The 21833-nt window shown below is 37.9% G+C and overlaps 2 long non-coding RNA genes across 2 annotated transcripts in view; one reads left to right on the top strand and one right to left on the bottom strand.

Moving 5' to 3' along the window:
- LOC138242181 (uncharacterized) overlaps window positions 1-21833 on the top strand; it is a 58410-nt gene that overhangs the window by 32277 nt on the left and 4300 nt on the right. The window lies entirely within an intron of this gene.
- LOC138242180 (uncharacterized) overlaps window positions 9494-21833 on the bottom strand; it is a 145669-nt gene continuing 133329 nt past the window's right edge. The window contains exon 4 of the long non-coding RNA XR_011191431.1: window positions 9494-9882. This is a non-coding gene — a long non-coding RNA (uncharacterized lncRNA). The remainder of the gene's footprint in view (window positions 9883-21833) is intronic.

Raw genomic sequence — 21833 nt, 5'->3', positions numbered from 1 at the left:
TATATTATTTAAACAGGCAGACATAACATTACTGTCTTTAGGGTGGAAAGGATGAGAAAGTTTACTGAGACCTACTGCTGAAGTGGTGAATAGTTAGTTTTTCTGTAAAGGGTGGGGACATCTCAGTTCTTGCAGAGACACAACAAAGCAATCACCCAACTTTCATCTTCCTTACATATACATACATTCCATAACTGCATATATAAACACTTTTGTCTCAAATCATGTCTCAGAACCACACAGTTTCTCCCAGCCTCCAGTTCCCAAGGTCTTCATTTGCACAGAAAGCATTGATATAGACAGAAAAGGTGGTTCAGAAACAAAACAAGTACAGCAGTTTCTGCCTTTCAGCTTATATATCTGTGTTCTCTTCTTGGAAGCAATAACGTACCAGAAGTGGTTCAATCATAATGCCAAACCTTTTGTCTGTGTGTTTAATTTAAGAGTGTACTGCGCATATATAGTAATTTGTTTTGCCACAGTGATATCATACAATATACAAGCCATGCTCACTGAGCCTAAACTGTGTCTGTTTTATGGCAACTTTGATCTCTGCTCCTAAGCTATCAGTTGACTGTGGTCTTGGACATATGACATATCTGCCAGTAAAATATAGGAACTACCTTGACAGTAATCTAGTAACGAATAAATAAATAATCATTACGTCTGAGTCTGCTTCTATGGAGGGCTCACATGGCAGTGACGAAGAAAGCTGATTTGTGGACAGGATAGAGGTAGCCATCCTTAGCGACTGCTTGACCCTGCCCGTCTTCTATTATTCATATCTCCTGGAAGAGCCTAACAAGCAGGTTGAAAAGGTCAACTGCCATTAATACAAGAGCGATCGGTGCCATGTGTTAAAAGATTGGGCATTTCATGCAACGCTGACTCTCCTGTCGTTTCCCTGATTTGATATTAATATTAATCTCAATTTTTTTCCAGGATTATGACCCACCCCACCCCCCTCCCCACCTCTGAAATCCAAGTTCAGGTACACCAATGGACGCTTTGTGGGAGACAAATCCATTATAACTTTGATCGCCATCTTGAGATTAGGGCTCTGCGATGAAAAATTTGGACAGAGAAATTCAGTCTTAGTCATAGGCCCGATGAGTGAGTTCAGGTGGTCTGGATTTCAGGTGGGATCTGTTGCCCACTGTGCAGCGCAGAAGAGCAAGGGATAGTAAATTATAGACATTAATGTGGCAGTGAGCATTTGGATGCTAATGGGCACTGGTAAAACATTTTGAATTGGGGCTGATGTGAGCTATGGTTTCAAGGACCTGGTTAACGTACTAAATAAGAACCTGTCATTCTTATTTTGTGCCAGCTTTTGATGTAGCCTTTGACAATATTGATTCTGGGGGCAGTTGAGTGTGCGTAAGTCCCGTGACCTGATTCCTCCACATTGAACCAGAAGCCATGAAATTTCCAGCATGGGCTATGACACAGGGTATGGCCTCCATCTGCAGATGGATTTCTGCTCCCAGTTCAGTTTGAATCATCTTAGAAGCTGATATAGGATCAGATATGTGACTTTTGCAGAAGAACAATGTCTCTAGATCTTGCCAATAAGTGCCGAGAGCAAACCACTTTAGCGTGACAGCACTAACAAAAGCCCATAATGACATCTTGTTGGCAATGGATAATAGTTTTGCCACCCACTGCCGTATTTACACTTATCAAAAGCTTCTGATCTTGTTAACTAAACTACAGCCAGGAGATTGAGAATGACACAGCTGAGTGATTTGGGTTTGCTTTAACCTCTTGTTATCCCAACCAGGAGAAACAATCTTAAGTTTTTACTCTGAAAGTATCAGTTATCTCTATTCCGTTATGCTGCTTATTCTGTACCACTATCTCTCCTGCTTACACTGTACTTGGTGTCAAATACTTTTTTTCTACTTACCTCATTCAAACTTTTCAAAAGTTATTCTGTGTGCATGCAGCTGATTTTTTTTCTTGCAATACAGATCAACAGAAAAGGAAGAAATTAGTGAGATATAGTCAACACCAACAAACAAATGTTTAGCATTTTAAACTTTGACTTGCGTTTGAGGGCTAGGGGACATGTGTATAGTGCCTTATTATTTCCAATAGAAGTGCTTGTGAGAATGGGAGACTGGCTGTTTGCTTTTCTCTTTTAATTATTTGAGGGTATTAACTTGATTTTGGCGCTAAAGCGCTAAACTTTAAAGTATGACCAGAAGAATCTGAGTATAGTTTGTTTTTTTTTCCAGACTGAAAACACACTTGTCACTTTCTAGTGGTTGAGTTGATATGGAAACATTCTTTACGAATTTATCTTCGCATAACTATATGTGTAACGGAGGTTTTATAATGCTTTTTGATGGTGGAGCTCTACTGTAGAAATAATAATAATAACAATAATAATTGCTTACACTTATATAGTGCTATTCTGGACACTCCCCTCAAAGCCCTTTACAGGTAATGGGGACTCCCCTCCACCACCACCAATGTGCAGCATCCACCTGGATGATGCGACGGCAGCCATAGTGTGCCAGAACACTCACCACACATCAGCTATCAGTGGGAAGGAGAGCAGAGGACCTTGGTTTTACGTCTCATCCAAAGGACGGCGTCTTTTTACAGTATAGTGTCCCCATCACTATAGTGGGGCATTAGGACCCACACAGACCACGGGGTGAGCACCTCCTTCTGGCCCCACTAACACCTCTTCCAGCAGCAACCTTAGTTTTTTCCCATCCAGGACTCCCATCCAGGTACTGACCAGGCTCACACCTGCTTAGCAGCAGTGGGTTACTAGTCGTGAGCTGCAGGATGATATGGCTGCTGGCCCTGAAATGGCTTTAAAATAATATCAGACACTGTAGCAATAAGGATTTGTCCACATCCACATCCACACTCTGAGCCCCCATCGTCTCATCTATGGCATCATGGATCCAAGCAGTAGAGATGTACATCATGACAAGATGCACCAGCATCCAATGACATGAAGGTGGGGAAATACAGAAGCTGCCAAAGCAGCACCAATGTCTTTTCAGGAGCGGTCAGACAAGCCAACCAGTGCTGCAGCTACAGGAGGACAATGCTGAGGTCAGCACTCAACAAATACACTAGGTAAGAGTAAGGAATGTTTTTTTCTAGAAAAGAGGACAAAGAAGAGAACACTCCCAAAACACATGTACAAAGCAGCCCAAGATGGGTAAAGTGTACACAAGAATTAAGGAGTCAGTTTTGTATGATAGTGTCTATGAATGGGTCAGGTAAACTCTGTCTTCCCAAATGTGGTCTCATGAAGTTTATTCATCTGAAACATTCAAATCCCTATTGCAAATAGTCAGAGCTGTGCAAGATTTGTACCAAGCCTCTAACAGGAAAATATGAACAGAGGAAGCCAATCTTTTCGTTTTGCTACTGAACTCCAGTATGTTATGCCAAGACAATCTTGGCCCCTTGGGGTCATCTTAGGGACACACCTTTGCTGAACAGAGCTGTAAATGAAAAGTATTAGTCCTGGAATGAGCAAAGACCAGTTTCATTAAAATATCTGCTAGATTGTGATTTCCTTTATTTTAAACAAAAAAGGAAACTACCTGCAAGGAGTTTATGATTATAAAAATAGCACAATGGGCATGTCATGTCTTTTGACAATCTTTCTACTAAATGCCAAGTTGTAATTAAATATGTAATTATAGGTCCACAATGCAATTTATGGTTGTCTAATGAGAACAGTAGTAAAAATTAAATCTTGAAGCGTGTTTAAAAATACTTTCTTTAGGTGGATGCCAAGATACAGGAAAGTCAGGATTAAACCAAACAGTGTTCACAAAGCAAAGTAGTAGAAAAACTTTTGACCAGCCAGGCGTTCTGCAAATCTTAAGCACATATTAAGATGTGCTTAATAGGTAATCACATTCCAAATTAATTCAGTTCATCTCAATACAGAGAATCTGAAGACATGTACAATATAGAATTAGCATAAACTGATAGACTATTAGGACAGGGTGCACTTCTTGTGGTTCCAAAGGCAGGACAAACAACAGAGGTGATGGCAAGTGTCCTAGAAACACAAACTGGGGAATGGATATCTCACACCTTTTAATACCATTACTGAAAAGTTGGCATATTAAATTTTAACCTTGTAATGAAACTTGTAACCATATCCATATGATTTAGAAGCATAATATTCTTAATATAATAGTATAATTGACATTATTATTCATGGTGGCCAAAAGCCATCTTAGTGTTCAGTGGAATAAGGCACCCTTTAATAAAGCTTGCTTGATCGTGGTGTGCTAATCTGGTCATAATGACCTCCAACTGGTATGATAGCATCTTAACATGGAGCTTGATATCAGAGCAGATCAAAGAGGCAGAATGATCGCTTGCACAAAGTGTCTCTTTTCAATAATAGTGATAGAAAAGGCCTGAAATGAATCTGTATGAATGTATGCATCATCTGAAGCAGAAGAGGGTCTTATTGAACCAAAATATCAGATACAATCCAGGAGACAAGCCATAAATGCCATAATTACCCTTTGTCCTGTTCTGAACCATCTCTCCAGGAGACGGAGTAGGTAAATGAGATTGGAGAGACCTTACATGCTAACATGCCTTTTCCAATCATATTAAATGTGCAAATTCAAAGAAGAAAATGTGGATCTTTTTAGAATAGAATTTAACAGTAACCTCTCATGGTAGGAATATCTACAAAGCTTTTATTGGTGAAGAGTTACAGAGCTAGTTGGTGGCTGAGTTTACTGCAATTTAAGTGATTTTATCTAGACATAAGCACAGTTTGTAGATCTCAAAATGACCTTGCTGTACTATTAAGTCACCCTTTGTTTATTTTGATATAAGTGGATGCTGCTACATAGTCATATGTATTAATAAATACTTATTTATTCAAAACTTGCCGCTTGGCACGATAATTTATCCCTAATACATTCCAGGACAAAATAGAAATCTTAGTCATATTATGACAGATCCTACCATTACCATTTTGTGTGGTGACCACAAGGGACAACAAAGTCAAGTCCAGGAGACTTTATTTTAACTTTTTTTCCAGTCCAAACAAAAATATAACATTTAAAAAAAATTCCTGACCGTCACCACTAACATGCACCACTTTATATATTAAACATAAAGTCTAATTACACCTGTGTGAGAATGTGCTGGAAAACATTTCACCACTTGTCTAAAAAGTAGAACATTAACACCTACTGTGTTGCTATTTACAAGAATTAGACCCTGTACAGTGGCCTCTAGTGGCAGATCGGCTGTAATTGCACCCTCCACTTATGCCTATCTGTCACAGGAATCAGAGACCAAATCCAATATCAAAGAAAAATAATGTGTTGAATGAATAAATTATGGACAGCTGCTTCTAAGAGAGGCTAGAGAGACAAAATAACCGCAGAAATGATATACTTCACCATACTCCTTAGTAAGTTACCACTGCACTCATTCCCTTCCATAGTCACCATAATAAGCAACAATAAGAACCCGAAAAGGAGACCCCAGCTGGGACGCCCCTCCAGTCCCCTCCCTTTAATCTGTGACTTTTTTTAAAGAAGCACATCTTTAATGAAAGAATAATACTGTAATTATAGTATATTAAGAAATACAAATCCATTAGAGCATTAACGGGTATAACACTTTTGTGCCATTACATCATATTCTCCAACTCAAAAGTTGGCATATGCCCTTAAAGCACTATGAAGTTTTTAACATACCAGAAATAATGCTTTAAAAATGAAGCCAAAAGTCCTTTTCTAATCTGATTTCATTACTTAATTACTGCATAACCTATTATATGGCTTCCATGTAATTTTTATAGATCCTCATTTATCACGAGAGCTAACAAATTCTAAAATAGCTGGACTAGTTGGAGTGCACAGGAAAAGCATATCAGAATCAGGCTCTGTCTGCAGTTTCTTCAAAACAGTACAAACATGTCAAGTTCCAAATCCCATCCAGCTAGAATTTATCCAGAACCTGCCCTGCAAACGTGTTTTAACAATGTGTTTTGGAAGAATTAGCAACGTCCAACATTTTGTCTCCAGGGAGTGAAACGGCAGCTGGATATAGCTGGCGTGGGTGACTTCTGCCTCTCTTCACTGCCTCTCAGTTTTACTGCCACCAAGTCACACTAGCATGAACATGTAGGAGTACAAACCGTCATTCTTTCACTGTCAGAGTTTCTGCGGGAGAAAATGAATTTGACAGATTTAGCAGCAGCCATATCACCCTGCAACTCACAACTGGCAACCCACTGAAGCTAAGCAGGTGTGAGCCTGGTCAGTACCTGGATGGGAGACCTCCTGGGAAAAACTAAGGTTGCTGCTGGAAGAGGTGTTAGTGGGGCCAGCAGGGGGTGCTCACCCTGCGGTCCATGTGGGTCCTAATGCCCCAGTATAGTGACGGGGACACTATACTGTAAACAGGCGCCGTCCTTCGGATGAGACGTAAAACCGAGGTCCTGACTCTCTGTGGTCATTAAAAATCCCAGGGCGCTTCTCGAAAAGAGTAGGGGTGTAACCCCGGTGTCCTGGCCAAATTTCCCCCTTGGCCTTTACCCCATCATGGCCTCCTAATAATCCCCCTCTATGAATTGGCTACATTACTCTGCTCTCCTCCCCACTGATAGCTGATGTGTGGTGAGCGTTCTGGCACACTATGGCTGCCGTCGCATCATCCAGGTGGATGCTGCACATTGGTGGTGGTGGAGGGGAGTCCCCATTACCTGTAAAGCGCTTTGAGTGGAGTGTCCAGAAAAGCGCTATATAAGTGTAAGCAATTATTATTAATTATTATTATTATTATTTAAATCTTCAGTAATTTTACCATACAGTATGTACAAAAACATCAGGATCTGTTCGTGCCTAGATGGGTCTGCAAATGTTTTGTCCACTACTAACTCCTCTCTTAGTCTCTTGTCAGGGCAGTTCAGGCCAGGGTTTTGGTGTATTTAAAAAAAGTCTCAGTCACCTATGGTTTTCTTTTTTCTCTCATCTTCTTATTAAAGTAACACAGTAGGTGGATAAGCTGGAGGCCATAGACAGCAATCATTTAAAGCATAGCAAAAATGGAAAACGAAACAACAAAAAGGACCTCAGACGACAGGATCTAAAAGCACAACATTTGGTAGCATTTCCTTTAAAGTTGCAGGTGGAGCATTTCTTGCTGTCAGTTTATGAGGTGTTAGTAATTAAAAAGTGTTGTGTGTTTCCCAATGTATAATTCCTATTTACCCAGTGATAGATTTATGGAATCCAACATTTGAACTATTCAGTAGCTGAGCTCAAAACTGATTACAAAGAGAACAATAAAGATGGAGAGTCTTTAAGGTAAGGGTGTTGGGCTGGACAACTGCAATTACTTTTTCCATATTGAATTTGCTTGAGAAGTGAGCACAATTACCCAGTTAAATTCCTGAGAAAAACAATCCTTACATGGCTTATAAATGTGGCACAGCAGGACTGGGTCATGGACAGGCTGCACAGAATTTATTAAGATAGTTCTTGTAGAGGCTGTGACAAGCCTACAGTGCTTATTTTCAAAAATCCCTTTTGAAGGAAAGCAGGGTAGTCCAGGTGTAAGAGGTCGGTGCTATGTTTTCCTCTGAATATATCCTTGCAACAACCCAGCAGAGACGTGCCTTTGTAGGTGTAAAGAAATCACAGAGAGCGACCATCTTTCTTGTTGCATCGTACAGTCCTGAAAGACCTCCATGCTGGCAGACTGTGTGTCTTCGCTTTGGCTCAGAAGAAGTAAGGTTCATCAGATTGGAGAGTTTGCTTCATCAAATTAAGTAATTTTTCAAGAATAACAATATTCTTTTATTCTATTATTCCATGTTTTATTATACCATTACTGTGACATCAAAATCACACCTGTTTCACAACTTTTGTGTGTGTGTGTGCTCGCCTCATTCCCTTCTTAAGCTTACTTTTTAATCAGTTTGACTCATCATTACAAATAATGTTAATGTTAGTATTCTGAAAATTCCTTGAGTTAAAGATTAAATATACCCAGAGTGCTTTGAATGTCTTCTGTTAAAAATGATAAAAGAAATAAAACATCCCACTTTCATTGAAATAATTGTTAATATTTGCTCAGTTACTTTCTATGCTTCTATGCACTTTCCCTTGTTTAAGAAAATACAACAGATTATTAATGTTACTCAATGTAAAATTGGCCCAGAAATTCTATGAAAGAGCTGATTTTGTTGGATACCAACAATGTACACAGAAGATAAGTTTAAGACTAAGTTTTGTCTGGGTGATAGTTGGCAAATAGTTCGACATATCTACTTACCTTAAGAAATGTATTAATAGCAAACGTATTACACTAGAAAAAGACTGAAAACCTGTTTGCCTTTTCAAGATGGTGAATCTCAAAATGTTAAATTGCAATGCTTTTTTTTAGCATTGAAACTGCAATGCTATGTTTTTATTTCAGGGTTGATGAGAGTTGATACATTGATGATTGCATTTCGAACCACAATACTAGTAAAAATGTACACAAAATAGATTAAATTTAAAGGTATGCACAGTGCCATATTCTGTGATTCAGAACGAGCCAACAAACATCCAGTGACGTGAAGCTATTACATTGTTAACAAACAGGCTTGTGAATACATCTCTTTTAATCCAAAAGGAATATAGGAATAGTGTTCTCGATTTTGAGAGTTTTGTGGACAAAAACTACTTACTTGTTAACTCTGCATCCATATCACGTTGGAACATTTTTGTGGTGAAATAACCTGTACTTATTTGCTTGTACATCGTGATACATTAGTCGTTACAGTGACTAATGAGCAGGAAGGGCTGCTTTATCTTGCAAATACTTTCACAAGCTGCACAATTTTGTGCATAGTTTGAAATTTGTAATTTTTTCTATACCGTTAATACATTTATTTTGTTACCGAGATTGAAAGAACACTATGAGAAAATGGGACTGCAGTTCCCCTCTAAAATATTCTCAATTTACTGGGACATTAGTACAGACAGCAGGAAGAAAGAGCTAGACGACTGCAATGACAAAGCCTGAAATACTGTGTGAACCAGTCAATAAGGCCATTTTATTTCAGGAAATTTACAATATTTGCCCATTTAATGTCAGACTAGGAATGTAGGCTCTTCCCCACCATACAATTCACTGACCTTCATCTGTTTTTCGTACAATTCAGTTCTTGTAATACCTTGACCCCTGAACTCTGGGGCTTCATTTTCTCTAAAGGGCAAGATCAGCCTTTTACTTTTGTGTCCCTTTACAGGAGCTGCAGTTTTGTTATGCTCAAATACAATACTTTGTTGTAATTTTGCAACCCTAGCATTCGGCAGGAGTATATAGCTTTTAGCGTGTTCTAACAGCCTGTTATGGTATGGTTGTTACTGTGTTAGGTCAATCAGCCATTCTCAATGGCAATACAATTTTTTCTGGGATTAATGTAGATTTCAGATAGCATGTTATATGTATTACTTAGTGCCTTTTAGTGGTATCTGTCTCACCAGGACCATTAAGTGTTAATGTAGTAAAAATGGAAAACTGAGAGAAAAACTGGAAAACAGCATGTGGGAATGAGGGAGTGAGATTCCATTAGTAAACAGGATGTTGAAAAAATCAGCAATTTATTTCAGTGATACTTTGCGAGTGACATGTGTAAACTGGAGGAAGGGCATATATTTGTGGCCTGATCGCTGTGTAGTGCCCCTTCTGCTGATTTCTGTTCCCAGGCTGCTTGGCCACTGGCTCTGTCAGAGTGACCTTGAAGGCGCTTGGCTGTCTTCACCCTGGGTCTGTACGCTTCACTGAGCATTCCTCCAAGTGCTCCATGTTGATACCTGAGGGGATTTCTAGGTGGAGAACGGTGGCTTTCCTTCACGGTGACACCTATTAATGGCGGATTAGGAGGAAGTGTTCAAAAGAATCAACCACATGAGAAATTGCCCACCTTCATTCACTTAACTCTTCCTTTCCTGTGGGCAGCAGTCTCACTACTACTTACCTCTCCTACCCTCAGATATAGTGGCCCGCTGTTGTCAGCCGAGCCCAGCACACAGTGCAGCACAGACGCTGGAGCCAATTTTAAATTGTACCGTTCTTAATACCTGAAACAGCTGCCATTCACTATACAAACAACCTCTTGAATTGTATAGTGAATATTTATGTCTTTGAATTAGGATAAAATCAAACAAACTAGACAAAAGCGAAGAGTCAGACTTGGTAGCCCCAAGAGTGCGCTATGTGATGAGATTACCAACACTAGTGAAGTGCTTTATTCTGGTATCAAGAAGCAGTACCAGTGTGTGTGCCAGGCTGAAACAGAGCTGACCACTCTAATTCCTGTACATGCTTGTCTGACTGAAGCTTTATTTTCCTAATTGATCTTTCAGGAATCCCAGTAGGCTTGACTCCTCCCTGGCAGATCAGTGAGACAAGTGGCTACATTGCCAGTTGAAAAGATTCAATGCGACACTTGGCACAGTGAAGATATCTGCATGGCACTGCCTGGGTCTGCTGAGTGCACCTCTGAACTGTCTGAGAAAATGTAAATAATGCAGTCGCTCAGAGCCAGCCTCATGTGCAACCAGCTGTCAGAATAAATCAGTCCATCTTCAAACATCATCTACACACAGGGCTCTAATCAAACATCTTGTTTGGGGGAAAGTCTTGTGAATTTTCTAAGTGGCTTAGTTTGCCACAGTACAGAACAATTTCAAAAGCAGGCTTAAGAGACCACATCCCATGCAAAAGATATTGAGTTAAATGCTTTATTCAGTAAAACAAAGCAAGTCATGTGATGTGTTTGGAACTTAGTGTTATAAGCACCTCACTAACTCACTTAAAAGTGTGCTGTAGAGAGATTAATACAATTTGAAGTGTTCAGATACTACTGCATGTCCTGTGTGGTTGAAATGACTCATGTCTGACACAGACAGTTTGATGTCCTTTAAAAAAACTACCACATACCCTGCCAGGGATGACCAATGAAATATTTAAGAAAAAGAGACATTTTTTCTCCAATGTAAATACAATCACAAGAATAAACAAAAAATATTTATAGTGCCCCTGAATAACATACATGCAGTATGCTGGGATAAAGTTACAGACACAAGTCAAATAAGCTTAAAGGCTGAATAGCCGACACATTTATTTATATCACTGTCACCACCAAAGGTTGTTTTTTTTTACATTTGTGGACTTTTGTAACCTGATCCCTTCTAGAGAAAAAGCCTCTCGCATCCCGCAGCTATTGGCCATTGAGACGCAAGCAAGTGAATCCAAACGTGAGGCAGCTATTTGCCACCAAGACAAAAGATTGATTTTCACAGTTGGGTCACGGTTGTGCGGAGAAGAAAGCAAAGCCCGCCAGGTAAATAGGATGTGATTGTGCATCAACAAAGGCCTTGTCTTAACCTCCTAACCTCATTCGCTTTGTGGAATTCCTGCTATTCTTTACGCATTCTCTTGCAAGCACCTTGTGGGGGCAGTTGAGGTACCTGCATCCCGTCCATAAGGGCATGCCAATCCTCCTAAAAAGCATGAGCTGTGTATGTGTAGCACCGATCTGAATCTTTTATTTGAATAAATATGTTGTTGTTTTTTCCAGTTTCTGCACATTTACATTATGAGAATCATAATGACTTGTGTCTTTTCTTGTGAGAAGCATTTAAACCAATGGGCAGGCACTACTTTTTCTGTGCTGCATAAATGGGGGTGTTTACATGGATTTCAACATATTTCTTGAATTCCGCAGTAATAGCTATGGATGGGCTTTTCTGCCATCAAGTTAAAAAATAATGTGTTATCTTGTAATTATGAGAAAAGTACCTCATTATTACAATATAGTACATTATCTTGTATTTACGAGATAATACATTCTCGGGTACTTTATGTGATAATCACGTGACAGCACAATTGTCGTACAATACCTATGGTAACATTAGAAACGCAATGTGGGGCTGTGGGGCCTCCTTCAGGTGTTGACACTTGACTTTCAGTTTAAAGCAGTGGAATCGATTGCACGGTACATTTGTCCTTGTTTAAGGATATGTGTGAATGTCCTCAAAGGTTATAATGATTGTGTTCCCATTAGGTACAAATTGTAACATTTCATTATAAATAAAACCCAGTGGAAAGTAAGTCCATGCACATTCTGCAGTGCTGGACCCTCTCACAAGCACTAAACCCTGAAGTATCGATAGCATGTAGGTGTTGTGATTTCAGAGCATAGTGGGGTGTTCATGCACTCAAATTATCTTTGGAATCTCGTAATTTACTGTTGCCTTCATGGCAACAATGCATTTCTGTAAATTCCTACAAAACAAAATATTACCAGGACACCATAAACATTTGAGAGTAAGTCTTTGCAAATTTTTACAATGGTCTTTTAACTATGGAAGTGCAAATTCCATGGGCTGGTTTGTCCGTCTGTCCATCTGTGGTTGACTTAAGACCCCTGCTAAATAAAATCTGCAAGAAAGTCCCAATAGAAAAACTAGTTTGACTTCCCTGCTCTACAGTCCAACAGACAAACACCTTAGACAGAAAATTCCTCCCCAAAGATTCACAGAATCATTGTACTGGGTCTACTCGCTTTGAAATATAACTGGTCGTTATTTGGTTTATACAAATTGTCTTTTACCAGTCTGATATTACAATGCTCATAAGACCCAAGAGAACTGAAAAGTGTGTTCTCTAGTCTAGTCATCATGTCCTCTTATTAACAACATTGTTGACAGGAACTGCCCAGCTCTAACCATTGATAATGGAGTTCAGCATTGGAGTTGCATTATTACTGAACTAATCTGTTTTTAATGGCACCCTGATTAACTGTTTAACAGCAATTTACCTCCAACAATAGTCATTCAAAAGAATGCTTCCAACCCTGTAGGGGCTGCCTCAAAAACAAGTCGTAGGAAATAATATGAGAGAGAGAGTGTGCTTCGCTAACCTGTCTTTCTGCAGGATTATAGCAGCATTTTAAGTATAAAGCTAAGCGTGACACTAAACAATATTTAAAAGGGTTATTACACCCCACCTTTCTCTCATTGTTCCCATTTACGCAGTTTGGCGCAAGCCCAGCAGAGAATACAATTCCTGAGTCATCATTCCCTTAAAAACATCCAATCATTATTGTTTTGTCTTTGTGTCCTATCAGCGAATAATGTGTATGTTTGTTCTTTTTACATCCACAATTAGTGTATGGGGGAAAAAATAACTCTCTGTATATTAGTGTTAATCACTCACCTGTCATTGGCAGTTATTTTAATGAGATACATTAATGGATTATAAGGAAAAAAATTGGAATGTGTTTCATTTTACTTGCCCGTACATGCCAAACCTTAAATCCTGCACATTTACTTTGTCATTCTGTAGCATTATGTAAGCTCTGCAAAGGCACAATTTAATTGTACAGGTTACCAAACAGAAGCTGGGAAAACAATAACTTAACCATGTTGTTTTGTTTGAGGAGTAGAGGTGGGGCACTTTTGTTTCGAAGTGTGTCAATGCTGTAAAAACTTTTCCCAACCTTTTGAAAATTTCTGTTTCACTACGGTTTTCTTCACACACAAAAAGAAACATTCCTCTGGGAATGTGGGAAGCACCCATATAACTAGTTGGTGAAAAGTTATTTTAATTCTTGTTTCTACAGTACTCAAGAGAAAAGAACAGATCAACTTTCACTATTCCCATTATCCCATGGGCTGTGAGCAAATGTGTACACTATCGAATGTGTCTATCATACTTTAATAGGGTCCCTGTTGCTAATTATAATTTTTTTATATCTTAGCTGTGGCTGAAATTGTAGTTGAATTCAATTAGCATTTTTCTTTGAGTATTGACTTTCAATTCTGGAAGCCATTGGGAAAGTCAGACACAAATTGCATGTAGTCAAAAGGCAGAGATTAGGAATGTCTCACTGCATAAGGTAAAAGTGAATGAGGTTTTATTTAGCATGTGCATCTGTATGATGTTTTGGCAAAAAGTTGGTAATATATGAGATGTTATTTTATGATTTATCAATTACGAAATAAGATCCTTCTTCTAAGTCCTTAAAGATGAACCTGGATCCTTGCAATATTGTTCACATGCACAATTACTACATAGCTGCTTTGAGAAATTGAAATAACTGCTTTTAGCAACATTAATTATAATAACTTTGTTAAAATGCTGATTTGCTTAGCATACACTTCATGATGATGCAAAAACACACGTTTTGTTTATGTTTTGAAAGTATAGGTTGCTTTCTTCTTCATTGAAAGACTGAATGAATCTATACTTTGCTGTAGCTTCACTGAAAATGAAAGGATTAGATTTGATGCTTCTTGAGAATATGCTTTTCTAATATATTTCTATGGAGGTTTTGTTGGTTCATTACCTAGGGATAACTGCTGTTCTGATTAGTTTCCTAAAGTTTCCTACGTTTCCTTTCATTTTAGCACTAATGGAGTAATTGCCCTTTCTGCTGTAATGGTTTGTGAGGTTTGAAGTAGGTTAAAAACACCCAAGAACTAACCATCACTGGATGTAAAGTGCATAATAATAGGACTGTAAATACTACCTTGTGTTAATATATCCCTCCATACCTCACCTCTCTGGGCTGTGAAACACTACACTCCAGGTAAGAGACTTAAACAAAAAGTAAACAGTGGAGCAAGCACAAGGCCATCATTTTCTTGTCTCAACTTGCATAATTGTGGAGCTTAATTGCTATTTACATGCAATAAACCCAGAGTTCATATAATACTCAGTAATTGTTGTATCCTTTTCACTTTTCTTCTGCTTCAGCTAGTCTGCTGCTTTATTCCATTAGGTGCAAAGAGGATATGCTGACCTGCACCTCTTTAAAAAAATGGAAAAAGAAGCTCTGTGTTAAAGGTTCTTTAGAAATTTGTTGAAAGACAACCATTAATGGGATAATTCTATAGCATAGTACAAAATGGGCAGTTTGTGATTTCTTCTTCTGGTAGTTGGAAGGAGTTCAAGGCTCAGAGACTTCTTTCAAACTACCACGTCTTAAACACCATACAGTAAGTGTGAAAGGTGCCTTAACCTCTGCTGTGTTGATTACAATGTTTAAAAAGGTTTTGGTGAACACCCTTAAGCTAAAAAAAATACTTGAGTGGAAAATGGAGGGGAATTTTACCTAAGGTTTTCTATGGGTTTTCAAATCTGATTTCTCCTGCAGACAGGTCCTCTAAAAATATACTGTATATGGGACATTTAAACAATGAAAATAATTATGATAGTACTGTAACAATAAAATATAATTATCTACCATTTTTAAATACAGCATATCCCACACACAGGCAAGCTAGACTATGACGGAATCGTGGACAATTGGAGCTAGAGGTAAGCTTTGTCAGAATGGTGGAACTTAAGGAAATCCGATTTGTACTGAATTAGGTATTAACCTGCTGAACTCTTTACACCTGCTAGGGAAAGAAGGAAAGGCCATTAGGTGTTACACATATATTATTTGTTTTCTTTTTTAAAGAAAGGCGCATATACTACAGTTTATCTAAGATAGCTAAAAACATTGAGTCAGATCTATTACACACACCCAGGCCATAAAATGCAACTCTTTCTTTTACAAATATATTTGCTGGTTTGGCAGTCAATTTAGAAGCTTTGTTTGTCCCATCAGTGTCATGAATATTAAGCAGAAAATGAGGCCAGCTGCCAACACTAGCTTCCTATTTATCCAGGTTTGAAACTCTCAGGCAGTGTTCTCTGTTTGAATGTGGAGGTGCATAATCAGGACTTACTAATAAAATAAATATATATTTAAAAATGCCGAGAGCAAATGCAACTCAATTTCATTCTTTTTTTTTATTGCAGCCTGAAGCCTAATGGTACTTGTGTTCTGACACGGCACATAAACACATATAAAAGAAGTTATTAGCGTAGATGCAAATCAAATTACTAGGAGTGTAAACTAGTTTTCCTCCCTGAGCCTGTGTCTATAATTACTTCGGCTTATAAGACTATAATGAATGCTAATGATGCTCTGTTTCAGAGGAAGGGAACTTGCTGTACTGGCCAGGTTGAATATTTCCCTTGTCATATCTAATTGGTTAGAATTGCCTGTAATAATTGTGAAAAGTGATTTTTTCCCCCTTTCTTTCTGAAAATATAAACAGGATATATAAGTGAATGGAAACATGTGGGAGTGTTGAACCTCTGTAATTTCGTTACTGACCATACTGGCCTGTGCACTTTTAAAGTTTGGAGATCCCAAATTATTTTAGTTATCATGGGTCACAGCGTATTGAACTCTGTTGCAGTACCTTGCCCATTTCGTATATATTGAAAAAGGGAAGAAGAAGATGAGAAACTGAGGGCTTGGCTGTGCTCTGCTGCCTTTTGCAAGGCCAAACTCTTACTGTTCACTCTAGAATATATAGGATTTTTCTGTTTGAAAGAAGAGGGCCCATTGCTCATTAACACCCCTGTCTGCCCCCTATTCTGAGTCCCTTCTTTTTTTAGTCTACCTTCGGTGGCGCTTTTCTTGCATGACTCATGCATTCGCCACACCTCGCTCTGGCACAACATAACACGTGGACCTGTTTGTAGTACACGATAGGAAGAGGCAGATGAATTTTCTGCGTCAAAGCAAAAATATCATCACTTGTTAATTTGCCATGAGATTGGCAAACCCACAGTGATGTATGTCATAATGTGCTACTAACAAGTGTTCACATTTAAATAGAACAGGAAAAAAAAATGACATCAGGACTTGGTGAAGAGAGTTGCATGCTGACTTTTTCCTTTTTTAGGCAAGAGGTAGGCGATTATGTTGAAACAGGCTCTGCTTGGGCCTGACGGTGGTATGCTGAACAACAGTTTCTTGTCTGCTGCCTTGTTTTGTGCAATTGAAGAGAGCTCAGCAAAGACTCCTTCCTTCCAAACGACTATGGAAATTAAGAAAAAAAGGGTTCTCACTAGTTTAAGGTATAATTTGATGTGGAGTTCAATGTCAATAAGGTTAGGTTATTAGCTACAGGTGACTTTTTTCCTATTTTCCCTTGATCAAAAATATTCCTTCTGTGAATTATTCTTTAAAGAACAGCTAAATATTAATAATCAAGAAAGGGTAGAAAAGAATGCCTTCTTTAATGTTTAAAATAAGGGCCAACACTTACCCCTTGACATTTTCAACTTATTTTTGAAAATGATATAAGGATTATTCCTTTTCAACAAGGAAATGTAATTTAATCATGTGCAATATGGGAAAATACACCTTCTTTTACACTTTGGTATAGAGAAAATGCTTCCCCAAGAAAGGCTTAGTGCAGTTCTGAAGGGGAACAAAAGATCTTTCTTTAAACTATGGCCACCTCTTATAGGGTATTTGGCAGTGGAGTTAACAGAACTCCTGCATAGGGGTCAATGTGTATTAAGTAGAATCCCTTTAGGAGTCCTACAAACTAAGAGAGGAGGGGAGTTATACTGAATGGGAAGGATGAATGGATGTGGAGAGGAGACAGGATGGATCTATCTACAGAGCTAGAAGATTGGAGATTTCTTCATATATTTGCATCTTTATGATATTGTATACTATTTCCTTATATGGTGCTTTTTTGTTGTTTTTTTGTTTGCCTTCTTGTTCTTTAATGATGGATGGTTTGTGAAATTTGATGAAAATTAATAACGAAATTAAGGGCAAAATGATGCCCCTTTCCAATTGCATGTCCTGCATTTCTGCAATTATGGCCCCCAGTGTTTCTTTTGCATGTTTCTTTTTTTTAACCAGGAAAATCAAACCCACACTTTTAACATGTTCCTATATATTGGCCTTCAGAAGCAGTGTGTTTTGTTTCTGTGCTGAATAATCTCTTCTCAAGGCAGAACAGTACAATAGTACAACAGTACCTCACAAAGAGAAGCTTATAATTTGAATTGAAATTAAAATTATGTTCTTTAAATGTGATTAGGCATGTACATATCCTTTAATGCATGTACATCTATAAATGTTGCTATATGCTGTATAATTCAGTTTTTATATAATTGAATCATTTTTGACATAATTGACATATCTTCTCCTCTTGTCAGAAAACAAATTGAACATGTTGTTGCAGTGCAGCTAGTCACCTCTCTGCCAGGATATTTTCTGAAGATTTTAAATAAATCTTTAGACAAATAGTAGGATAGAACTACTGTTGTTAAAGCTGATGATCTGGCAAGTTGCTAAATGCTGACTCATTCTAGTACACTTTTACTATAACTCTATTAAATATCAGTGCTACACTTAATAATGTAAACTACCACATCGTACTTCCACACAGAATTTATTTGGTATCTCGGGTACTGCCCTAAAATGGTTTAAATTCCACCTTTTTAATGTCAGCTTTTTATTTATTCTTGTTGGCTTTAGTTCTAAGATTGGTTATGTATGATGTTCCTCAGGGATCAATTTTGGGACCCATGCTATTTAGAATTTCTAGGTTTACTTTTGGTCAAATAAAAAAATTACGCGATTTCAATATTTGTTTCTATGCAGATTAAATTCAAATGTCCAGTATAAACGTTTGGATGATACAACGTTTTTTTTTGTATTTAAAGACTGTGGAACTTGGGTTCCTCCCATCAGTTAAGTAAATCCAATTCTCCAATTCTTGTCATTTGAAATCACTTGGTTTCAAAGCAGGAATTTAAAAACATTCTCAGATTCTTTATTTTAATTGTACTGTTTCTAAACAATCTAAAGTGCTGAACATTGTAAAGGTATTTGTGTTCCATCTTTGAAATACTGCTAGGCTGCATCTTTTGCTGTCAGTGACCTTAGTGGAAAAACAGATTTGTGTGTTTGTTTTTTCTTGTAATGATTCCTGTATTTCCCTGCTTGAAGAAGCTTCTAAAATTACACTTCACAAGCCACAGTTGCCGCAGAATTTGGCAGCTAAGCTAGAATCATAATAAGGTTTCACCCAGATGATAACATCACCTCTACATCGCATCTTTGCACAGGCATCCTGTCAGGTTTTGAGATGATTTTAAAATCCTTCTGCTTACATTCAGGGTTTTATGGCACCTCAGCCATTTTCTCCCTTCCATACAGCCTTCACTCAGCTGATTCTGGTTTATTATGTGTTCCCAATGTTTGTCTGCGCTCTGTGGGGGATAAGTACTTTTATTTATAATGTCACTGAAGGTGTCTGAAAACATACTTTTTCAGAAAGACTTCACGATTGTGTCTCCTGTGTTTTCATACACATCTTCTAATTTCATTTTGATATGTGCTTCTTTTGTATTGGTAAGCACTTTGAGACAACTGCATCTAAGTGTGTCACATGAAAATAAGATTATTATCATTATTATCGAGTAAGTGCCATTAGTACAACATAAGAAAAAAATCCTTCATTAGCAAGAACCGAATAGTCAGATGTTAAAGCAGTCATGACAGCAAATACTTCTATTGGTTTTCTCTTTACTGCTGTCGCGGAGAGTGGAAAATATTAGAAGACTGTGTTATATTTAACCCTAAGGGCCTGGTTTAAAAGACCAGATAACAGAAATGATGAAGTGCAAATTTGATATGAAAACTCAGAATATATAACTTTAATAATTAAAATCCTGCTTGATGTTTTTCAGAGCAAAATAATCAAGGTGAGCTAGCTAGCTGGACATCTTTCAGGAAATTTAAAGCGTGAATTTAGTATTTTTGTACTTGTGAAAACCTCAGCTGTGTAACCTGATCGACGGAAAGTCCTTCTTTTCACAGAGCAGGTACAGCTAATGCATAGTATCTCCAGCACACTGGCTGGTGAGCGTACCTAATGCCCCCACCGCAGAGCAAATGAGTGAGAGGGTAGTTCCGTCCCTGGCCTTATTTTCCATTATTATTATAATTAGAATAATCCTTTATACAGCATTTTATATTTAGGTACTGTATATTTAAGTGCATTATGCCATCTAATAATTGTTCTCTGTTTTAACTGCTATTACTCATCAGTCGGGATTATATGTATATATATTTTTTTCTAATAAACAATTATCTTAAATAGTTACATTAATGCATCCCAGCATTTTAGTTCAAGGGAAATTCATTTTTCAAAAATGAGTGTTCATAGATTAGAACCTACTATTAGCTTAAAGCATGTGAGTTTTTAGTGAGGAACTCGTGTCGTGTTTTCATTATACTGTATGCTTTTATTTAGCAGACTGGGCAAGGGGCCATATATCTTAAGGCAAGATTCCATCTTCCTCTTCTGAAATATTTGAAACTGCACAATTTTGGTGAGGGTGTAAGTGACACTGTGGTGGTGTGCAATAGAAATAGTTCACTAAAGTGTGAAAACTGGTCAGTTTGTACACTAACTTTGAAAAGTCCTGACATGTCTCTGTATGCTTTTGACTGTAGTTAGGAAAACCAGTATGCATAAATGTTATTTTTAATCATACATTGATTTTTTTAACTGAAAAAATACTAGCAAAAATTCCTTTGGTATTCTGTGTTTTTTCAAAACACTTTGATTCTTGTTCTAGCAGGCTCTATTAGGATATCTTCTGCATGACATATTTTCAATTGTGGACAACAATTTGTTCGTCTTCCTGTCTTTTCAATGGAATAATTCAATTAATTCTGATGTTACCATGTATGAAAAGCATTTCTACTCTATAAGACAATGCTAGCCGTTGTAGGAATCCGTTACTTCAAGAACTGTTGTATCCAACACGTGAATCTGAAATTAAGAAAAAATTGTAGAGACAAATAAATTAAAAGATTAACAAAAATACACGACCCTTTGAATTAGACTTCTAGTTTTGTAGGTGGTATGGTGGTGCAGTAATAAGCTCTGGTAATAAGTGTTGGTTTCCACTCTGTCTTTGTGTGAAGTTTTCTTCTTCTCCGATTTTTTTGCATGACTTTTCTCCAGGTTCTTTGCCTCCTTCCTCCTGTCCACTGAGACGTTAAGGTTAATTTAGTGCCTCAAAATTGTGTCAATTCGGTAAAGTGAGAGTCTCTATCTATTCGACTTGTCCAGTGCCTCCCAGGTAAAGTACTCGAAGGATAAAGTGGTTACAGTAAACGTATGGATGGGTGAACTTTGTAAAGCTTTTATGTTTGCTCTTATTTTATTGTTGGTCTTTTGAATGGTGATTGATGACTTCCTGTTGTCTGGGTCCATTGAGCATGTAGTGTGGATATAGCCAATCCGAGCCAATCTGAGATCGTACACGCTGCCTGTAGGCGTACCTGAAGGGTCCTGCATGGCTATACAACTGCATGGGCAGTGCTTGCCCGCCCTGGTGACTGCCGCAGAGCACATTGCTTCACTGCGGACACTACACCTTCATTGCCCTAGAATGCATTTTGAATGTCACTTGAGAAATGCAGGATGCCTTTTATGTCCTCTGTGAACATAGTTGCCCCATGAAGAAATACTTCACTTAATTTATATAGTGTTTTTTTTCGTGTGTTCATTTTTTTTTCAGAATATTTGAAAACTCTTTTTGAAATTAAGTTATGAGGCTTTATACATAGAAAAACACAATACAACTTAATGTAAAAGAGTAATTCCTTCATACTTTTGCTGTATAAGAATCCTTTTGACCCCAGTACTAGCTGTAAGCCATCACCCATCCCAGTGAAATGAATGAAGACAGTTACCTAGAAGCTTTTGGATATCTGAGTTAATGTGTTAAGGCCTTATTTACTTGATGTTGGGCTTGTCATTGCCCGCCTTTCATCCTTTTGGAAATATTAAGATAGATTGTTTCCAAGTCCTGTAATTTTCGAGAAAAAGTAATGATTAGTTTTTTTTAAATGTCTTTTTAGGTTCTCAAGGATAGACTTGTTTAGCTTATTAGCTGTATTCTTAAGGCTTATATCC

Source organism: Lepisosteus oculatus, chromosome 13 (genome assembly GCF_040954835.1).
Source record: "Lepisosteus oculatus isolate fLepOcu1 chromosome 13, fLepOcu1.hap2, whole genome shotgun sequence".
Taxonomy (NCBI): Eukaryota; Metazoa; Chordata; class Actinopteri; order Semionotiformes; family Lepisosteidae; genus Lepisosteus; species Lepisosteus oculatus.
This window is presented reverse-complemented; position numbering and strand designations above follow the sequence as displayed.